This window comes from Odocoileus virginianus, chromosome 30 (assembly GCF_023699985.2).
Source record: "Odocoileus virginianus isolate 20LAN1187 ecotype Illinois chromosome 30, Ovbor_1.2, whole genome shotgun sequence".
In the NCBI taxonomy this organism is placed as follows: domain Eukaryota; kingdom Metazoa; phylum Chordata; class Mammalia; order Artiodactyla; family Cervidae; genus Odocoileus; species Odocoileus virginianus.
Genome location: NC_069703.1, coordinates 11,562,400 through 11,586,009, shown reverse-complemented (window position 1 = coordinate 11,586,009; position 23,610 = coordinate 11,562,400). Strand labels below are relative to the sequence as shown.

General features: G+C 41.6%; 1 pseudogene; it reads left to right on the top strand.

Annotated features, from left to right (window-relative positions):
- The first annotated feature begins 1,366 nt into the window (after positions 1 to 1,366).
- On the top strand, positions 1,367 to 7,427 carry LOC110150820 (large ribosomal subunit protein uL14-like; annotated as a pseudogene).
- Positions 7,428 to 23,610: the final 16,183 nt, after the last annotated feature.

The following is a 23,610-nucleotide window of genomic DNA, read 5'->3' as shown; positions in this document are numbered from 1 at the left end:
TTTTAGATCCCATACCTAAGTGATATCATATGGTATTTGTCTTTTTTTTTTTTTTACATATTTCACTTAGTATAATATCTCTAGGTCCCTCTATGGTGCTGCAAATGGCATTATTTCGCTTTTTATGGCTGAGTAGTATTCCACTGTATAATATATATGTACCATGTCTTTATCCATTCATCTCTTGATGGAAATTTAGGCTGTTACCATGTCTTGGCTATTGGGAATAGTGCTGGTATGAACATTGGCTGCATGTATCCATTTGTCTGGATATATGCCTAGGAGAGGGATTGCTAGATCATATGAAAACTCTATTTTTAGTTTTTTGAAGAACTTCCCTACTGTTTTCCACAGTGGCTACACAAATTCACATTCCCACTGACAATGTAGGAGGGTTATAAAAATCTTTCTAGCTAGATTTTTGTTCATACTCTCAATTATTTCCTGAGAGTAAGTCCTAGAAATTGCGTGATTAAATAAAAACATATTAATAGATTTTTGCATTTAGTGCCAATTGCCCTCTTAAAAGATTGTACCTATTTACTTTCCTGTGGGAAAAAAAATGCTCATTACTTCACATCTTTTCCACAGCAGTCATTATGATTTTTTAAAAATAATTTTTACCAAATTGAGTGGTTATAAATCTAGATCATTACTGTTTCAATTTTATTTCTTTGTGTGTTGAGAAGTTAAACAATTTCCATCTATATTTTGGACATTACATCTCTCTTCCTTTCCTTCTCTCTCTTTTTTTGTTTCCTTCATTTTTTAACTTGTCTCTGACACAATTTGATCTCTATGAAATTGGTCATACAGTTCAATTAGCAGCTGCTTTAGCCCTTTGGATAAGGAAAAAAAAAAAAGTCTACTGGACTGTTATAAACACCATGAGGAGAGAAACGTGGACTGTTTTCCTTCCTGTTATCACTCTCCATAATGCTGGGTTGTGAAATGTTCCCAGTAAACCCTGATGGAATGGCTGAATGAATGGGTGCCTGGATGATGGGTGGAAGACCGTAAGAATTGTTCCCTCGAGCAGCCTGCAGCAACTGTTAGGACCTAGGTGCCAGCTGTTCCAAGCCTTCCCTTCAATTCATTTAAAGAACGATACCCAAGCTGGAGTCACCCCTCTCACTGCCAGAAGCTCCTTCCCATCCCTCTGGGAGAGTTATCTTGTTATGAGACCACATATATCACCAAGCGCACAAGCAACTCAGATTCAGTTTATCTGAGGAGGAGAGCCTGAGTAAGCAGTAAGTATTCATCAGATAGCTGATCTTACCTTTCATTTTCATCAATAAATCTGTATTGTGAATCTACCAAGTGAAGAAATGAGGGCCCAAGGAGAAACAAATATAGGAAGAACATGGAGGGGGGGACAAGCTGTGATGCTGTCCCCATCCTCAAGGACAGGAGTCCATCCAGGTGTTACAGGAACCAGCAGGTAAGTAACGGTGGTAACGCAGCCGAAAATGATGGAACACAACCTTGATCTTCAGGGGGCAGTCACTCCACCGCTCTAGCTCATTGCTGCTATACCAAGAATGTGGGTGTAGAGTTGCCAGAATCTGGAATGAGGTGTGAAAGAGCCTGATTGAATGTTGGGTTAGTTTTGCAACCATTACGTAGGTCCAACAAAAGGTAAGCTCTATCATTCGTTTGCAACCTTTACCCAGGAAACCATTCAACTTCAGCTTCTTCAGTGTTACTGGTCAGTGCATAGACTTGGATTACCATGATATTGAATGGTTTGCCTTGGAAATGAACAGAGATCATTCTGTCATTTTTGAGATTGCATCCAAGTACTGCATTTCAGACTCTTTTGTTGACTATGATGGCTACTCCATTTCTTCTAAGGGATTCCTGCCCACAGTAGTAGATATAATGGTCATCTGAGTTAAATTCACCCATTCCAGTCCATCTTAGTTCACTGATTCCTAGAATGTTGACGTTCACTCTTGCCATCTCCTGTTTGACCACTCCCAATTTGCCTTGATTCATGGCAAATTGAACATGGCAAAACTAACATTCCAGGTTTCTATGCAATATTGCTCTTTACAGCATCAGACCTTGTTTCTATCACCAGTCACATTCACAACTGGGTGTTGTTTTTACTTTGGCTCCATCCCTTCATTCTTTCTGGAGTTATTTCTCCACTGATCTCCAGTAGCATATGCCAAAGCCTTTGACTGTGTGGATCAAATAAACTATGGAAAATTCTTCAAGAGTTGGGAATACCAGACCACCAGACCTGCCTCTTAAGAAACCTGTATGCAGGTCAGGAAGCAACAGTTAGAACTGGACATGGAACAACAGACTGGTTCCAAATAGGAAAAAGAGTACGTCAAGGTTGTACATTGTCACCCCACTTATTTAACTTATATGCAGAGTATATCATGAGAAACGCTGGGCTGGAGGAAGCACAATCTGAAATCAAGATTGCTGGGAGAAATACCAATAACATCAGATATGCAGATGACACCACCTTTATGGCAGAAAGGGAAGAAGAGCTAAAGAGCCCCTTGATGAAAGTGAAAGAGGAGAGTGAAAAAGTTGGCTTAAAGCTTAACATTCAGAAAACAAAGATCATGGCATCTGGCCCCATCACTTCATGGCAAATAGATGGGGAAACAGTGGCTGACTTTATTTTTTGGGGGCTCCAAAATCACTGCGGATGGTGATTGCAGCCATGAAATCAAAAGACACTTACTCCTTGGAAGGAAAGTTATGACCAACCTAGACAGCATATTAAAAAGCAGAGACATTACTTTGCCAACAAAAGATCATCTAGTCAAGACTGTGGTTTTTCCAGTAGTCATGTATGGATGTGAGAGTTGGACTATAAAGAAAGCTGAGTGCTGAAGAATTGATGCTTTTGAACTGTGGTGTTGGAGAAGACTCTTTAGAGTCCCTTTGATGGCAAGGAGATCCAACCAGTCCATCCTAAAGGAGATCAGTCCTGGGTGTCATTGGAGGGACTGATGTTGAAGCTGAAACTCCAATACTTTAGGCCACCTGATGCGAAGAGCTGACTCATTGAAAAGACCCTGATGCTGGGAAAGATTGAAGGCAAGAGGAGAAGGGGACGACAGAGGATGAGATGGTTGGATGGCATCACCGACTTAATGGACATGGGTTTGGGTGGACTCTGGGAGTTGGTAACGGACAGGGAGGCCTGGCGTGCTGCAGTCCATGGAGTCACAGAAGGTTGGACACGACAGTGACTGAACTGACTGACTGGCCCAGGAAATTGACAGCTCAGAAAATAAAGCAGCCATGCTGTAAATGAGGGGTGCAGTTGGTAAAGAGAAGAGGATGCCAGGGAAGGAGCAGTGCTTATGGGAGAGGCAGCTAAAGGCAGAAGGAAGGCAGGAACCTCATTTTGTAGGGCAGATGTTCAGATAGGTTGAAAGGACCATTGAATAAATCCCTCAGTCTTTCAAAAGCTATAACCAACAAAGAACTGGTGTGCAGAGCATGGATGCTGAGTTAGGCAGAATGCATTAGGCCAAGTGGATCTATAACTATTGTGAATAGAGGACCTGGCAGATTTCAGTAAGACCTTACAGGGCTACAGTTTGGGGAAGTTGGCAAGCCCCAGTCTCCGCAGGACAGAAAGTCCTCTCCAACCTCCACTGAATCACAGGTGCACCTCTTATCCTATTTTTTCACCCTGAAAGTCACCCAGGATACCACCAGTTTTGGACACCCACAGGCAGGCATGCCATGGCAGCCTCAACCAGCCTCACAAAAATCAGAAGACTCGCAAGCCTGACATTGCAGAATTTGTACCGGGAGGCTCCCATTTTCAAAGCTGCTGCCTATCCTCTTCCACTTTAAACAGCAAACTCGTGTATGATGTTCTATTTTTTGGTTTGAAAATGCTCCAGCTGAGTACTTGCATGGTTACCATGGCAACTATCAGGTAGCATCGTCTTGTGCCTGAAGCTGAGACTGCCAGCAAGAAAGCCAATACAGTAGTATATTGTTTCTTCCTGGACTAATCTTTTAAACTGTAGCCTGTAGAGTTCCCATAATATATTCAATCAGAAGCTTGAGTGGTTTATTGAATTTAATGTGGCATGGCTCTCCTCTGACAGTGCAATCCATTCAGTAGTGGGCCTTTATTTTGAATTTTCTCCTTGGCAGTGAAAAGTGCAGAGCCTACTGTGGTGCACATTTTGTGATTTTGGAGATTTTAAGAAAGAAAATGGATTTGTACACACAAACAGACACTGTCTTTTTAATCTCACACTAGTTGAAGAATTATTCATCTTATTTTGACTGGACCCAGGTGGGCTATTTGCCAAACATCTGATTTCTAGATATTGTATATATCACCAGGGGAGAGCTAAAATATTTCTGTGATTGGTGAACCCTCTAAGGAGACAAGAAGTAAAAGTCAGCTGGTTCAGTCAAACAGTGGCTGGTCAATTCCAAGTCCTCCAGGGTGTACCCTCCATCTGTGTCCTAAGAGAGAGGCTATGATCCCACCTCCCCACCCCAGCCTCCTGGGTGAGAGAGAGGTGAGGTAAACAGAGGGTATGGCCACGCTTACTGTGAAAGGGCCAGCATAGTAGGACATCATGAATGGAAGTGCTCTCTGGGGTCAAAACAATGAGACGCTCCATTGTTCCAGAAGCTTGCAGAGTAGATTAGAGACTAGACTAGAAGATTTAATGAATTGCTGTGCATTTGTGCTCGGACCTTTAAACGTCTGAGAGAAGTGTGTGTAAACACTGGAATCCCTTTTTGTGTTATGCCTCTTTGAGTGTGAAACAGCTCAGGATGGGATTGGACTGAATGGACATAGCTTGGTACATATTACAATTTTTTAATTGAAATTTTAAATGTTTATAATAATTTAATAGTGTTATCAAATTGCTGGGCTTAGTCACTCAGTTGTATCTGACCCTTTGTGACCCCATGGACTGTACCCCACCAGGCTTCTGTGTCCATGGGGATTCTCCAGGCAAGAATACTGGAGTGGGTTGCCATTCCCTTCTCCAACCCAAGAGATCTTCCCAACCCAGGAATCGAACCTGCATCTCCTGCTTTGCAGGCAGATTCTTTACCATCTGAGCCACCAGGGGAGCCCATCAAACTACTGACTAGTTATAAAATCTTTAATATTAGGATTTCATTCAGTGGATGTTAACTGAACACTGCCACAGTTTTAATTTTTTTTTAATTGAGAGGCACAAACACTTCCATCATTGATCCAAGCATGAACATTTTTGATAGTTTATTATTTACTTACTTACTAATAACTTAGGAACTCCTGTGCACCCATCATCCTCTAGTCACAGTTCTAGGTGTTGTGGGAAGTACCGAGATGAAGGAAACAGGTCACACCTCTCAGGATGTGAAATATGATGTGATAGGTGTTTTAATTTAGTGTGATAGGCTGATAGCAGCTTCCAAGTGAAATCACTCAGTCGTGTCCGACTCTTTGCAACCCCATGGACTGTAGCCTAACAGGCTCCTCAATCCATGGAATTTTCCAGGCAACAATACTGGAGTGGGTTGCCATTTCCTTCTCCTACTCCTAGGAACCTGTGACTATCATTTCATTTAGAAAGAAATAAAGTCTTTGCGAATATGATTACAATAAGGATCTAAAGATGAGTAGATAACTGAATTCTCCATTGTTGTTGTTGCTATTCAGTCTCTGGGTCGTGTCCAAGTCTTTGTGACTCCATGGACTACAGCACACCTGTCTTCCCTGTCCACCACTGTCTCACGGAATTTGCTCAAATTCATTTCCATTGAGTCAGTGATGCTGTCTAACTGTCTCATCTTCTGCCACCCTCTTCTCCTTTTGCCTTCAATCTTTCCCAGCATAAGGGTGTTTTCCAACGAGTCAGACATTCACATCATCAGGTGGTCAAAGTACTGGAGCATCAGCATCAGTCCTTCCAATGAATGTTCAGGATTGATTTCCTTTAGGGTTGATTGGTTTGATCTCCTTGCAGTCCAAGGGACTCTCAAGAGTCTTCTCCAGCACCACAATTCCAAACCATCAATTCTTCAGCACTCAGCTTATTTTATGGTCCAAATCTCACATCCGTACATGACTACTGGAAAAACCATAGCTTTGACTATACAGACCTTTGTCAGCAGAGTGATATCTCTGCTTTTTAATATGCAAAGTTTGTCATAGTTTTTCTTCCAAGGAGCAAGCATCTTTTAATTTATGACTGCTGTGCCTATCCACAATGATTTTGTAGCCCAAGAAAATAAAGTTTATCACTGTTTCCACTAGAATTCTCTGAGTGGACCCTAAATATCATCAGAGAGAGATGGAGCTTTGTCTCACCCAAACAGAAGATAAGTCAATGTGAAGACAGAGGCAGAAATTTGAGTGATGTGAATACAAACCCAATGAACACCAAGAAATTCCAGCAGACATCAGAGGTTGAAAGAGGCGTAGAGAAAATTCTCCTCTAGAACCTCTGGCAGAAGTATTGCCCTACTGCTACCTTGGATTCAGACTTCTGGGCTCCAGAATTGTGGGAGAATACATTTTTGTTGTTTCAAACCAGCATGGTTGTGATAATCTGTTACAGCAGCTACAGGAAACTAATACATGTGCATTATATCTTTAGTTCTCCTAACAATACTATGGGGCAGGGACCATAATCACCTCCATTTCATATATGAGGTAATTGAGTCTCAATGTGTTAGAAAGCCATCCCAAAGTCTTAGATCGAATTAGGGACATTCAAGAGATTCAAACACTAAACACTGAAAAATACACCAACTCATGCCTTAGGTAATGAAAACATACTCACACAATCTGATCTCTAAAGTACAGATCATCTATGTGTGCTGAAATCAAGGCTGCTTCTTTCTAGACTTTCTAATAGAAAAATTCTGAATAGTTTAACAGAAGCCTCACTTTTCTCTTCCCTTTGGGCCTTTGTACTGGTACTCTAAGCCATACTGCATCTACCCAATAAGAAAATTGCTGCATTTTATCTCTTTCTGGCATTCAAGATGTCAAAGTAGGGACATGATAAGTTCTCTGGTGCAAAATTCCAAATTTCCTTGTCTCTTCCAGTTTGAGCCGTGACCAACCACTCTGACAACACAGGAGCCAAAAATTTGTATATCATCTCTGTGAAAGGGAGCAAGGAATGACTAAATAGACTTCCTACAGCTGGTATGGGTGACATGGGGATGGCCACAGTGAATAAAGGCAAACCAGAGCTCAGAAAGAAGGTACATCCAGCAGTGGTAATTCAACAATGAAAGTCATACCAGAGAAAAGATAGTGTGTTTCTTTATTTTGAAGATAACACAAGGAATTACACATAGTAAACAATAAGGGAGAGATGAAAGGTTCTGCCATCACAGGACCAGATGCAAAGGAGTGTGCAGACTTGTGGCCCAAGATTGCATCCAGCACTGACAGCATTGCATGATTCTTCAGTGTATTTGTGGGAAAAGAAAAAGAATTAAAATTAAAAATGATTTGCTCCCTGCCTGCACCCAACCGAAAAGACAAGAAAAGAAAATAGCTTTGTTTGCCTAACACAAAAATGTGTAAAATACCTTCAGGAAACATGGAGTCAACCAGTTTTGCTGAAGCAAGGCTATTTATATCAGTCACAAGAGAGGAAAGCAGAACTTTGTTCCAAGCCCAAAGACTGCAGAGAACAAGGGAAATCAGACCTGGACTTTATCCAGCCAGAAGTTGGTGGAGATGACTAGGAAAGAATATTTAGATTAGTGACCAGGGGTCATGGGTGACTTTGAACCCACTGGGTTTGGGTGAGGATAATGATAGTTGAGGGACTTAAGGAAAAACTGGGAGGTGTGGAAACGTAAGCAGCTGAGATAAGCTTCTCCCTGGAGATGCCTGGCAGCAGAAGAAAGAGGACAGAATGAGGGTGAGGGGGCAAGTGGGTGGATGGGCCTCAGAGGGTCAAGCCTCTCCTCTGCAGGAGAGAACTGGTGAGGGAGGGCCCAAAAGAGACCGGAAAGGAAGACAGTGATTTCTTTTAGCCCAGGGAGTGAGCCAAGTCTAGCAAGACCTAGATTCCAAAGCACATGGATCAAACTCAGCTCAGAAACTCTCAGAGTATTCCAGGGCAGGACTGGAGGGCCCTGCAGGGGGCCTAAAGTCAGATTTCAGAAACACTAATGCTGTGATGATGTCTGTTCTTTAGTTTTTGCATGAGTCAATACCTTCATTCAAAAAAATATTTTACTAATATTTAAAGTAGCTAAAACAGAAATCGTGCATTTCCTTCTCACCCTAGCACAGAGGCTGTGTGTAATAAACATGAGCTGAAGGAAGGACTGGTGTCTAATAGCACAGTTCTGCCACATGTGTGAGCTCTGTGACCTTGGGCAAGTTACCCAGGCCACTTCCCTGATCTCCAAAGTGCAGACAGTAATATCTCAGTCACAGCATAGTCACAAGCACCAGTGGAGGTAACAGTGTGAAGTTTGTAGCTGAACAGCCTGCAGCTCATACATGAAGGTCTTCTCAAGCTGTCGAGACCATGTCATGAGAAGCTCTGCAGGAGAGTGGTCAGGACAGAAACTGTGAGGCAAGCACGCCTGACCTCCATCCAGTTCAGCAGCTCACTGGCTACATGACCATGGACCACTGACTTCACCTCCATAAAGATGGTCTTTCACTGACAAAATGTGGATAATAATATTCATGTTTTTAGCGATATTGTGAGGAGTGAATGAGATATCACATGGAGATCTGGCCTCTCTCTCCTTTGACATAAATATGCAAATTTTAATGTAATGTTTCACTTTTAAATGGAAAAAGAAAATGAACTCTCCAGTGAAAGCTGTTTGGATGTGTTCTCTTATTTTTTAAATTGCTCTGATTTCTTTCTTTAGTTTAAAAGATAAATATTAATAGATCCATACCCATAAATTTCATATCATCCCTTTCTAGATGAAAAAGCATTCCCAATCTCTCTATTCTGCATGAGGTAGAACTTGACAAATTCACATGTATCTGTGACAACATAAAACTCCATAATGTTCCTTAGTCTAGTCTCTCTCTGGTTTGTTTCAGCAGCTCCAGGTGTGTAAAATGAAAAAGGTTCACACTTTCTCTGCCCCAGATGATGTGAGATGAATTGGAAGGATAGCAAGTAAGACTTGAGAAGATTTGAGAATGTACCTTCTCACAGTTCACACAGCCCCCGAGTGTCAATCCATAATTTCATTTCTAGCTGCTTATTGAAGACATGAAAATGAAAATATAACAATTAGATCTGACACTTCAGGGTCTAAAATCCCACGAGATTCTGCTTGATTAAAAATGGTCCATGCAGAAACTTTCAAAACATGAAATTAGTTTGAATATATTACAAACTCTTCTCACACATACTAATAACAGACAAATGAACTTGATACCAGATCACAGAGATAGTTGTAGCAAGCATGCTGAGTCAATATTCTGAGTAATAAACTGGAAACAGCCATGTGTCCTAACCACCACTCCATGCACACGTACAGTGCATAGTGACTGAGTGTTCATGAGACTTGGAAATGTTTAAAATAAGATCCCTGACATATAGAAGCTCAGGGCTCAATGGGGAAGAAAAATTCATAAGGATTCAATTTACATGTTAAATAGAGGGGTCATGGGTGATTGGAATACACAGTTTATGTAGAATGAAGATCTTAAGCTGAATTCACTGTTTTGCAAAATATTTACGTATTTGGCTCTTAATTCACTAGCTACAGATTGAAAATAATGGTTGATGGAGATCAATTTTTAGCAAAATTGTTGTGTTTTTCAGCCGCCAAATCATGTCTTACTCTTTGTGACTCCATGGACTGCAGCACACCAGGCTCCCCTGTCCTTCACTCACTGTCCCCTAAGTTTGCTCAAATTCATGTCCATTGAGTCAGTTATGCTATGTAACCACCTCATCCTCTTCCATCCCAGTCTTCTTTTGCCTTCAATCTTTCCCAGCATCAGTGTCTTTTCCAATGAGTCAGCTCTTCACATCAGGTGGCCAAAGGATTGGAGCTTCAGCTTCAGCATCAGTCCTTCCACTGAATATTCAGGGTTGATTTCCATTAAGATTGACTGGTTTGATCTCCTTGCTGACCAAGGGACTCTCAAGAGTCTTCTCCAGTACCACAGTTCAAAAGCATCAGTTCTTTGGCACTCAGCCTTCTTTATGGTCCAACTCTCACTCTTGTATATAACTACTGGAAAAACCTATACAAGTCCTTGTTGGCAAAGTGATGTCTCTGCTTTTCAATACGCTGTCTAGGTTTGTCATAGCTTTCCTTCCAAGGAGCAAGCATCTTTTAATTTCATGGCTGTAGTCACCATCCACAGTGATTTCAGAGTCCAAGAAAATAAAACCTGTCACTAGTTCCACTTTTTCTCTATTTGTTTAAAGTGGTGTCACTGGATGCCATAATCTTAGTTTTTTGAATGTTGAGTTTTAAATCCGCTTTTTCACTCTCCTCTTTCATCCTCATCAAAAGGCTCTTTAGTTCCTCTTTGCCTTCTGCTATTTGAGTGCTATCATCTGTATATCTGAGGTCGATAATACTTCTCCTGGCAATTTTGATTCCAGCTTGTGTTTTATCCGGCCTGGCATTTCACATTTAGCAAAACAGTAAGCCCTAATTCTGCATTCTTCTTTTTAAAGATATCCACATCTTCTGCCTCTAATGGGAAATTGAGGTCTCAGTCCTACAACATTTTGAAAAATCTATTGAAAAATAGATTTGAAAAATAAGTATGATGAAAAACAGAAATTCAGACAACCTATTGTTTAGTTGTTCTCAGCTGCACCAAAATAATAATTTGAGTGGAGGATTGCTGCCAGGTTTGTTTCTCATTAACTTGGTTAGTAGGTACACTAGTTACAAAATAAGTGAATTCAGAGAGAGCAAAAGACTGCAAGAAAATAAATCACTCAAGAATTACAAAGAGTAATATTACTGGAACAGAGGAAAGAGTTGGTTAAATGGAAATTTCCAAGAAATCAGCACTTTTTGTGGGGTTTTTTTTTTTTTTTTTAATTCAAGGTTTAGATGTACTTTGAAAGTGTTTGAACTGGAAAGCTCAGAAGCTGGTTCTAATCCTGCCTCTGACTTTATCTACATCTGGACAAGTCACCACCTTTGGTGTCATTTTCCAAAGCCTATAAAATGAGGAGTTGGTATTGATCAGAACTCTTTTGGATGCCAGTAAAAGAAATCCAATTCAAACTGGCTTAATTTACAAGAGGGGAGGCATTATTGATATAGACTACTGAAAAGGGCATAACAGCTTCAGGCATAGCTGGATCTAGGAGCTTTAAATTATGCCACCAGGGAATGATAGCTCTCCTTTTGTTAGCTCTAATTTGTATTGTGTTGGCTTCATCCTCAGGCATGTTATCCCTCTATAATGACAAGATCTCTCCTTTCAGCTCCAAGCTTACTTCCTAAAACTTAAAACCCAGAGAAAAGAGTTTATCGTTCACCATAGTTCCAGAAAAAAAAAAAAAAAATCCCAGAACTGAGTTTCACTGAATTTGATTGACTTGAGTCACATTCCTAAACCACTCACTATATGAACAGGGAATGCAGTGTTTCAACTGGCCAGACCTAGGTGAAATGCTGTGCTCTGGAGCCAGGAGTAGTCAATACCTACAGAGCCTGAGAGCGAGGGAAGATTGATTTCCGGAGAAAAACCAAGGGTCAGCTGTAGGATAGAGGGAAAGTGGGGTTTGAAAGTTCAGAACAGATGTCCACTGTAGGATAAAACAACTGCCTCTAAGGCCCCTTGCACCCCTAAAATTGCCCCTTGAAACTTTTTCTTTATTAGGTAAGGAGATCATTACCCAGAAAGTTGGAATAATTTGCCCATCTCACAGCTAATTAATGATAGACATTGAATCCTGATCCCTTAACTCACCATATTGTGTTTTAATATCTTTTCAGGGGTTCTAATTCCAGGGATCACAACGCACTCAACATAAAATGGTTCACAAAGTGTGAACTCTACCACCTCAGGCAAGTATCATAATGAAGATCACTTCCTATATTTCTTCTGAAGATGCTCTGATCACTTATTGTAGGTGTAGCAGAAAGTCTCAGCCTTGCCTAATTTGGTTGGCTGAGCCTACTCCAAATGCTGGCACCTGTTTCTAGTCCAGCTGAAGATGCCTTGAGTTCTCATTTTAAATGTCTAAGAGGAACACAGTTTGTGGTTACCATAGCAACAGTCTAGCGGTGACTCCTGTGTGGAGATGGGAATGCTCACAACAATACTGTTTCTTCTTCTTGATCTAGACTAGCTCTGCAGTGGACCCAGGCAAGGGTGATTTCCTTTTTTAAGCTTCTCAGATGATAATGTATGGTCAGTGTTAGGAGCCCTGATCTAACCCTTTAAATTCTCATTAAGGCAGGTTTAGCTGAGAGTTCAAATAGTTCATTCAATCCCACACCTTTTGTTTCACTTCAGAGCTTCCCCTAGTGCATATCTGGTGACTTATTTTAAATTGCATTTTTTCTGTCTTCTCAAAGGAAAGGATATTGTCCACTCTGGGACATTATGTGATTTCTGGCTTTCCAAGGTGCAAACTCATGAATATTCTTAATTAGAACTGTGGTTTCTCCATCTCTTTCAAATTGGGCTGTGTTGGAACTTAATTGCAGCAAGAGACTTGGAACATCTGGCAGGTCTGAAGCAGCCATGATCTGTGGTTCTGAATATACCGTATGAATTACCAGCAGAGTGATGCATCACTGTGATTGCTGATATGCTGTGGAGATGCGGAGGAAGAAGGAAGCAAAGCAAATAATGACCTCTCAATTAAGTTTTCCAAAAGGCTCAGATGATTAACTGGCTACAGGCAAAGTTTACTTCTCAATCACAGACATAAGCAACAACATAAAACAGGCACACCTGCCATCTCAATAATTTAGGGATGGTGAAAAGAAACATCGCATTTTTTTTAACATTAGCAGGCTGTCCAATGTTTGGCAGCTCTTTTTCAAGGGATTTTTATTTTTCTTCCTTCATTTGTGTGAGCTTGAAATAAGTTCTATTCAGTCTCATATTATTGACTTGATTTATGTCAAAACATTGTACTGGTGATGACCTTGGCAGGAATAGACATCTTCAAGAGAATATGGCTTGTTATTTAAGATGTGATCCTTAGAAACTGGGTGAGAAATGTTTAGTAGAGAAATTCCACCTGATTTGTTAGTTCTTAATGGATTAAATTTAAATGTTTATGATTGAAAATCATGTTGAGAGTTTTGGTAAACAATGAGAATTTTTTCAATAAATACGGAGCATACCCTATTTGCAAACTTTTAAAATGCTACAAGGAATATAAAGATGCATGTTCTTGGCATGTTTACAATATATAAGAGGAGATGGGAGGGCCATTATTAGCCAGACTACTAGGCCAGATGTGATAATGTATGATAGTATTTCAAAGAAAGTAGACTTTGAACTTGGCAGGGGAGAGCAAATCATGTAAAAGGACCAGTAGAAGCAAAAATTCACAAGAGACAAAGAGTGTGGCAAGAAAAATTCACAAGACAAAGGGTGTGGCAAGAAAAATTCACAAGACAAAGGGTGGGGTGTGGCAAGAAAAATTCACAAGACAAAGGGTGTGGCAAGAAAAATTCACAAGAGACAGGCAGTGGCAGGTAAGACCCACTGAGTGTCTATAGGGTGAGAAGCAAGGCACAGATTTTTTCACATGTTATCACAGTTCATTCTTGAAACAACCTCCTGAGCTTATTCCCAGATAATTCTCACATAAATAGATTGAAGCTCTTTTAAAAAATTTATTGGAGTATCATTCTTTACAACGTTGTGTTAATTTCTGCCGTACAAAGAAGTCGATCAGCAATATGTATACATACACGCCCTCCCCCCGGGGACCTCCGTCCCCACCACCATCCCACCTCTCTAGGTCACCACAAAGCTATACCCTGTGCTATAGAGCAGCTTCCTAGCAGCTACGTTACCCATGGTGTTGGTATATGCCAACGTTACTCTCCCAATTCATCCCATGCTCCCCTTCCCCGCCATGTCCACACTTCTGTTTGTTATGTCTGCATCTCTGTCCTGCCCGCCATGTCCACACTTCTGTTTGTTATGTCTGCATCTCTGTCCTGCCCTGGAACTAATTCATCTGTACCAGTTCTCTAGATCCCACATACCTGAGTTAATATGCAATCCTTGCTTTTCTCTTTCTGATTTATTTCACGCTGTATGACAGACTCCAGCCCTGTCCACATCTTGACTCCCTTTCTGACACAAATCCATACCCTTGGGTGGGTCTTTGGTGCTTTGTCTTCTTCCCCAATACCTTGTGAGATATCTTTCCTAAACCAATGCAGGGTTCTCGTTGGGAGGAGTTCAAGGAGGATAGATCAATGCAATTGAGTGAGCCTGGAAGTGGGAAGATTCGTGTTGAGGCCATGGCCCAGGCGCAGCATGAGCTGATAATGACTTGACCTAGATTTCAGCAGTAAACGTAGGAGAATAGAGGGTACACATGAGACCTTAAGGACAAAATAGTTTTCAAAAGATAGCAAGGAGAGCTTTTCTAGCTTGTAGATTTGTTTGTACCATGAAAACCACTTCTGTTCTCAATGAGGTTTAGGGTAATTTTTTCCTTCCTCTTCCAAAAGCTATAGTTCCATCTAAGTTTTGGCCAGAAGGCTGTATTCTCTCTAGTTATAAAATAGAATATCAGCAGGTGGTCTCAGAAAAGAATTTTCCTAACATGCTGTACACTTTGTCAGGAAAAATTTTTCAGACTGCTAGCTTTTTTTTTTTTTCTTAAATCATAACTTCGTTTCCAGATATTTAAACCTTTATTTCCATTTAGCTTGCTTTGAAAAGCAGCAGATTAGCTGGAGCCCAAGATCGTCTATGATGAGCTGAGCGGCAGAGAACACGGCCACAGTAAGGGAGCTGAGAACGCGAGTCATTTGTCTTTTCAGCAGGCACACACAAATGATCCTTTCCTGCCATATGTTCCAGAGAATTCTTTTATTTCCCTTCAGGTATTTGACCCCCTATTGAATAGAGGCACTGATCAAAGTTGAAGCTGCCAAGTGACTGATAGAATAGCTTCAGTTTTCAGTAAATCAAATGTTAAAAAAGAATCAAAAGTAAAATTCTTGATGTTTAATTCCCATTCCTGAGTCCCTGGCTTATGTGAACATGAGGATATTGCTTAACAATCTTATGCTTCTGGTTTCTTTTCTTCCTTTCTTTTTAAAAAATGCACACAGCCAAGGAATTCTACAATAAGAAATTTTTTTGACTTCTACTGACCTTGGAGATGGAACTCCTTCAGTAAAAATGGTGATTTGAAATAAAGCTCCTTGTGTCTATTTCTAAAGAATTATGACTTGGAAGGTTCATGTGAGGTGAAGGGGAACAAGAAGAAATAGACATCAAGTTGAGACGCTGTGCCAAACATCTGGAGGAATGAGAGCATTATGGGAAAACAGATGGCGGGAAGCTTGGCCAGATAAAATTAAAGGCAAGGCCGCACAGCATCTGATTAGCTAAGAGAATTCTCTTTGAAAGGAAAATATCTATAAAACCTGTACTTTGAATAGTCTCTTGACACAAAGATGCTTAAAAAAATTATACGGTTCTTATCAGGCCTTGAGGTTTACTTTGAAGGTTTTCATTTACTAATTACTATATGTATTGTTTTGTTTTGCTTTTTAATTAGAAACAAGACCCTAATTGATTACCAAAAGGCTTATAGATAAAGACCTACACCAAAAATTATTTCTATGCTATTTTAATTAACCTACTGAAATCCTGTTTGAAAACTCAGGGTCTAAGTCATTTTTGGATGTGAGTGAAATATCTGTGTTTGTCAAGGAAAGCTGATAACACTTCTTTGGGAATTGGATTTACCTCTTCAAGAAGGAGCTTACTTTCACATATGAACATTTTATCCATTAGCTAAGCACAGGGCTGAAGCCTCGTAAGCCTTGCAAAGGTAGATTAAAATATTTAAGATCTGATTTTAAGAAATGTGTTGGGTCAAAAAAAACTGTAAAAAGTAAATTAAAAATTATGTCAAGAATGTATAATAATATCAAAACAAGATTACCAAGATGGCTTCACATTTATATAACAAAATACAGTGTTGTATTTATTGTGACAATATAACTTGAGCCGTCCAAAATCAAGATGCCCAAGATTTAGAGATGTCTTAAAATAGCCCTGCTAGTAAGAAAGCACACACATTCTTCTGCAATACAGTACATCCCTTTTGTTGCCTGAAAGGAAAGAAGTGCCCTTTCCTTTAACATCCAAATGAAATAGTTGGCGTCTTCAATCCATGAACTGGGAGATGAACAGCCCGCTCCTTCAGATTTTGGGGTATCCCCCAGAGGTAGCATCCTAATTACCTCTTGCTCAGACTTCCTGCTTCTTCTGAATTCTTGATACCTATAATGCTGGGAGGGATTGGGGGCAGGAGGAGAAGGGGACGACAGAGGATGAGATGGCTGGATGGCATCACTGACTTGATGGACATGAGTTTGAGTAAACTCCGGGAGTTGGTGATGGACAGGGAGGCCTGGTGTGCTGTGATTCATGGGGTCGCAAAGAGGACTGGACACGACTGAGCGACTGAACTGACTGACTGACTGACTGACTTGTCCTTCTCCTGTGACTTCTCTCCTCTTCCAGTGCTATGTGCAGCCACCTTGGTCTTCATTTCTTCCAAAATACACCACTAATGAAAAAGCCATTGTGCACAACAGACTCTTCTGAGTATTTGGGAAGAATGAAGAGGAACTAGCCTCCTGTGGAATAATAAACAACTGGACATCAGCTACAGGAGAACAGTGCACTTGCGGTTCCTCAGCCATCTCTACAGGGGAAGTTTTTTTACCATCACTTTCTCCCCCTGTGGCACAACTGATAAAGAATCTGCTTGCAATGAGGGAGAACTGGGTTAAATCCCTGGGTTGGGAAGATCCCCTGGAGAAAGGAAAGGCTACCCACTGCAGGATTCTGGCCTGAAGAATTCCATGACTGTGTAGCCCATCCGGTCGCAAAGTGTCAGACACAACTGAGCGACTTTCACTTTCACTTTTTCTTGCCTGGGGTATCAGCGCCTGCTACCAAATTGGCAGGACTTCCATCCCTATCAAGATTCCCATTTTGCAACTCTCCTCTTCCAGCTCCCAGCATCTTGCCTACCAGAGAAAAAGTGAGCATTCCTGTTACAGACCACCTGGCTCACCCCACCTGGTGCTTTCTTTCGCACACCAAATGATGCCCATTAATGGACGCTCTTGGCAAAGACATCTTTTGCCCTTCATTAAATTCTGCTACATCCTTGAAACGTAGAAGATGCTAAATAATCTTTTTTTGGAACAGTAATCATTACCTTCCTAAAAGATTTCCAAAGAAGAACCACGTGCTCAAATTAACAAATGGCATATGTTCCAGTAAGCCTTCTTCCTCTGATTTTTTTGCGGGGGAAGGGCTAAGACAAAAAAAAAAAAAAAAAAAAAAGCCCTAGGAGATTCAACTCCTTTGTTGCCTAACAGAAAATACAGAGTGGAAAGAGTCACAAGACACAGCTTTTGCTTTCCCAGATCAACATATTTCAACTCAAAATACTGATTGAGTGCAGGGTAGGGAATTAGAGAATGGGTTATACAGTAAAGCCAATCATCATTAGAAGAGTTAAATAAAAAGAGACAAACACGGGAATGAGAAGCCAACTAAAGCCCCAGGGAGAAGATGATGCATGAGCTGGGCCTTGACGGAGAAGTGGGATCATTTCCCAGAAATGCTGGGGAACCATTTTCTTCCATTTCATTTGATTCTGGACATCTTGACTGAAACTATAGCCTTAAAAGTCCATTTTATCTAGATGTGGTTTAAAGGACAAAACCACAGTGTTGGTTTACTCCACAAAGACTAAAGAAAACACTCACTGATTTTCACCAAATTTGCTAAGCTCTCTGAGACTCAAGGTACTGTTTGACTCCAAAGTGAGCTAAGTGCACTGATTTTTCCCATTTAATCAACGATGATCATTTACAACCAGCTACGGACAAGCACTAGGCTAGGAGATAGGATATGAGGGAACATATGCAGTAAGACATGGGCTCTCTGAGAGCTGAGTGACGGGTGATACAGATGCAAGTTAAAAATTGCAAGACAAGGCAGTAAACGATGACTCAGAGACGGGCAGGGAGATCACAAAGGGTGGACCAAGCCCTCCCCAGGAATGCTGTGATGGTTCTAAGAGGAGGGGACATCTGAACTCCTCAAAAGATCAGAGGCGATCACTGGATAGAGACGAGGTGGAGAGCATTCCAGAAAAAAGAGGCAGCATGGGCAAGGGTGAAGCGCACAGTGAGGGTTCTGCAGTTGAAGCTGTGCGGGGGGAGAGCTGAGGAGCAGGCTGGAGGAACTGGGCTGCGTGCTTTAGGGTGCTCATGCTCCAGACAGGTTCTAGAGGATCCTGCGGACGCCCCCGAGAGGACCAAAACTGGTCAAGGTCAGCGAGGTGAGTGATTTCAGGAGACAGGCTGAGCATGCCCGGACCCTGTCCACACCCACGCCCACTTCCACAGAGCAGGGCTGCTTCAGGGTTTCATAGAAGATTCCATATTACCTTTCATTTAAGGGGAAAAGGAAACCAAAGGACACCAACAAAGCAGGTGACAATGACAACTGTAGATATGTGGTTGAGAAGGACAATTCCAGCATCAGTCACAAAGAGAAGGGAAGACACAGAGACTAATAAGTTGTTTATTCCTGTGGTTCAGGCAAGAGATGATGAAACCTTGAATGAAGGTATATCAGAGATCAGAAACAGAATGCAATCGTTACAGGATTGTCAAATGTATTTCAGGGCCACTTTGTAGAGTAGGAAAATGCTCCAGAGGGCTAGATTGTGCTGGGTGAGGAGGGAGAAGTGCATAGTGCACAAAAGGGCTTATTCATTTCACTTAGACCTATGCACAGGAGAGGCCATATGGGTTTATGGTTAACTGGTTAGATGGCCCGTTTAGGACTGTCTTCATGACCTGGGCTCCCTTACTGATGGAATCCAGCTGACAGCTGGTCACTGGGGATGGAACAGTCAAAACGTATCCAACATGGATTGGGAATCCCGCTCCCCCCGCCTCAAATTTAGTCAGTTCTCTGCCTCAGATGCAAATAAGGTTCTCCATGCAGAACCAGGGGATAACAGGCTCTGGTGAGTGGCCTCCCAAGTCTCTTTAAGACACCCCTGAGTGCACAGGTGCGGCCGTCCTCTGCCTGCTCCAGGAGTACCGAGTGCCTGCCCATGGCCTGCTCTAGGCCTGTGCTCTCTCTCTCCCTCTGTCCCTCCACCTTGCTGCCTTGCATCCCCTTCCCCAAGATCCCTGACCTTGTGTATCACCAGTCATCCTCTCACACAGTCTGTTAAAGGCTCCAGAACTAAAGGATGGAGGAGGAAAAGGGAAGGGAGCCCATCACTGTAGCTGAGCTTAAGGTTAGAACTGTGAAATACAATTAGACACTCAGTGAACTACAAAGATTAAATTGCTAGCCAGCCTCCTGTAGTTCACCATGCTAACAGTGTTTCTCAAATTTGTCACATTTCAGCATAGATACAGTTATAGAAGTTGATATACATGTACATGGAAAAAACTGAAATGTTAGTCAGTCAATCATGTATGACTCTTGTGACCCCATGGACTGCAGCTTGCCAGGCTTCTCTGTCCATGGAATTCTCCAGGCCAGAATACTGGAGTGAGTTGCCCATTCCCTTCTCCAGGGGATTTTCCTGACCCAGGGATCAAACCTGTGTCTCCTGTGTCTCCTGCATTGTAGGCAGATTCTTTACCCTTTGAGCAAGTAAAATCTAAAATAGAGCAAAAGAAATCTGGAAACCAAAAAACCAAAAGAATCACTATGCAATATATCTGAAACTAACACAATCCTGTAAGTCAATTATACTTCAACAAATCCATATATGTGTGCAATCAGAAAAAAAAATTTCTAAATAAAATAGAGCCAAAGAAACCAAGACCCAGGATACTATGGGAGATTCATGGAGGGGCAGGAAATGTTTTTGACCTACAGAGCATCCTTAGTGATCCATATCCTTCATCTGCTATGTGGTCTTCACTGGAGGGAAGATGAGTCTGGTTGACAAGAAAGTAACCCCAGAGGTAGTATTTGGTAAAGGGGAACATTTTGTTAACTTAAGAGATCGTCCTCCATCAAAGCCAACAGTCTCTATTTCTTTTTCAATAATTTCTACTCCATCCTTCAAATGCTCTCACATTCTCTGTAAATCTCCCCCCTTTTCACACTAATCCATAATGATTTACTGCTCTCTGAACTACCATTATGCTGAAGTGGTTAAGATCTGCGGGTCTTGGGATCACTCAGGTTTGAGTTTGAATTCTTGTCCTGATATAAATTTATTGAGTGAATGCTGGCAAGTTATTTAACCTCTCTGAGCCTCAGGGTCATAAAACCTAATATTCATAGACCATTGACTCCACATCAGGCACCATTTCAAGCAGGATACCTACTTTTTCTCATTTAAAATCAACTCTATAAAGTAAGTTCCATGATGATTCTTATTTCACAAATGAGGAAATAGAAGCAAAGGGATATCAGTGCTCAAAGAGTCCCACTGCCAGGAACAAAGGCTGGATATAACAACCAGACGTCTGGGGGAAATGGTTCTCTCTCTGCAGCTGGGAGAGGCCAGGCCACAGCTGGACCCAGGACCTTGGGATCTGAATCCGGAGCCTGGCCCACCCACCATGCCCTACTGCCTCTGCACACCTATGCACCTTTGGTTGGTGGTTAGGATTCGAGAGGTATGCGAGTGGCATCCTTAGTCCTTAGCATGGTGCCTGGCACATAGCAAATATTTTTTAAATGGGAACCGTAACGACTAAGAGTCTGATTGTGATGATGATGGTTATTTGCTCAGTCGTGTCCAACACTTTGTGACCCCAGTCGTGTCTGACTCTTTGTGACCACTCTTTGTGACTATAGCCTGGCAGACTCCTTTGTCCATGGAATTCTCCTGGCAAGAATACTGGAGTGGGTTGCCATTCCCTTCTCCAAGGAATCTTCCCAATTCAGGGATCAAACCCACATCTCCTGGGTCTCCTGCACTGCAGGTGGATTCTGGACCATCTGAGCCACCAGGGAAGCCCTTGAGGATTTTGTTTTCGACCACTTAACACTTAGATGTTTTCTTCGCTCTGTATCTGTTCCGTCATCTTCCCATCTTGTAGTGTCCCTGGAGAAGGAGCCAGTCTCCTATCTAATCCCCATAGCGCAATGCTGGGAACGTATGTGCCAGCATCCATGGATTACCGATAATTCTAGATTGAGGCAGTGTGTGTTGCTGTGGGTTTTCCCCAGTTTAAGCCAAAAGGATCAGTATTATGGCAGAGTATGGGCCTATACACATTCCTGTCTTTATGTTTTCATAATACGCCCTGGCTTGAAAATGTAGATGAGTCACTGACCCTGCCATAAACCCAGAAGGAAAGAAAGAGAACAAGAAAGGAGACAGCAGTGGAAGAGGGAGGAAGAGAGAGGTAGAGACAAAGAGAGGAAAATCTGCCTCTTTTTGAAGTGCCTTTAAGCATCTTTAAGAGAAGCTGATACTCTGATGATGCTTCCTCCATCTGTCCCAAACCCTGCCTTCCAAGGGTGATTGCAGTTTGTACTAAGAACATGTAGGGGAAACTTTGATCCCTTTTAAACATCAGACAGTGGTTAAAAAAAAAAAAAATCAAGACCGTGGCAGTCATGAAACTGCCATTCTGCTCTAACAGAGTCAGTATTGCCACCTTAGGAATTGAGGACGGAAGTCCTCTGCGAAGTTGTCAAGGAGGTTCTATTTTTGGCCCCCAGTCTGTTTCCGCAGTGATTAGAAAAAGCCAGCCAGAACACAAAAAGTGGTTGAGGGCATCTGAAATATCCATGAAAGAGACACGGAAAGCACTTACATGTGTCAGACGGAGGAGACAATTTGAAACAAAGGGAAAATCTGGAGGCAGATTATTTAACATTCATTTATGCATTCATTCAACAAATATTTGCTGAGTGCCTATTTGGTGCAGAGCCCTGCATGGGGTGATCCTATGGAGGGTATAAATATTAAACAGGTTCAACTTCTGCCCTTATCTTACAGTCAAGTGGAGGAGATAAGACATGCACATATTTATTATTTAGTGGTATCGTGTAAATGTCTGAGGTGGAAATCTGTGGGCTAAAGGGCTATATTAGTCATTCGACCAGGAGTGAGGACACAAATCAGCCTGGCCCACGGCATCATCAGCCAGCACATGGCCTCAGCCTTCTGGCCTTTCCATAAACCAACAGCACACAGGTCCTCACTCCTTCAGAGGAAGCAATGGCTGCATGAATTACACTCGAAAGGCGGTATGCAATGGCCAAGGATTTTAAGACCCTTAAAGGGGCAGATTCAGAATTTCAGAGAGGCGGTGTCCCAAGGTGGTTTAGCACAGAGGCTTTGGAGGCGCCGCCCTGGGTTTGCTCTCAACCCTGCCTGCTGGCTTCTTGACAATGAACCTCTCGAAACCTCTGTCTCCCCTTCAGTAAAATGTCAGTTATGATGATTCCATGATACAATGTGCTCTGAAATAGAGTACACAGGAACAGACGCCTGGTCGGAAATGGAGTGCTCTAAAGACAGACGTTAAGTTGACAAGGTCATTTTGGGTTCACAGCATTCTATCCTACCATACTAGGCTCCAGTCCTGCAGTCTATTCTAAGTTCCTCCTTTTGTGATGTGTGATACTAGGTTAGCCATTGCATTGTTCTCTTCCCCATTTTTTTGTTGCGGTAGCAAAATATAGCTAACATAAAATTTGCCATTGTAGCTTGTGTACACTATGGTGTACTATGTGTACACCATAGTTCAGTGGCATGGTGTACATTCACACTGTGAGTGCAACCATCACCATCATTCATCTCCAGAACTTTTCGCTTTTCAAAACTGAAACAGTACACCCATTAAATGTTAACTTCCCATTCCCTTCTTTTTCCAGCCCCTAGCAACCATCATTCTACTTTCTGCCTCTATGAATGTGACCATTTTAAGTACCATATATAAGTAGAAATGTACAACATTGATCATTTTGTGTCCATCACTTTTCACTTAGCATAATGTCTTCAAGGCTTAGCCATGTTGTAGAATGTATAATAATTTAATTCCCTTTTTAAGATGGACTAATATTCCATTGAATAATATATATCACATTTTGTTTATTCATGCATCCATTGATGGGCATTGGAGTTATTTCCACCTTTTGGCTCTTGTGAATAATGCTGCTATGAACATTAGTATACAAATACCTGTTCAATCCTTCTTCATTTAAAAAATATATTAATGCTGTATTTTAAAAATATCTTTTATCCCTTGGAGTGACAATATATGGGTTGTTAAGGTAGTTTCTCATTAAACCATTCTGTGATCTTGGTGGGAGTATTAGGAAAGTTATTTTATTTTGGTCCTATAATGTAATTCTTCAATAAATCTCTATAATTGTAAGGCAAACACCCTTGCAACCAGCATGTTTTGTCAATACAGATTGGCTAT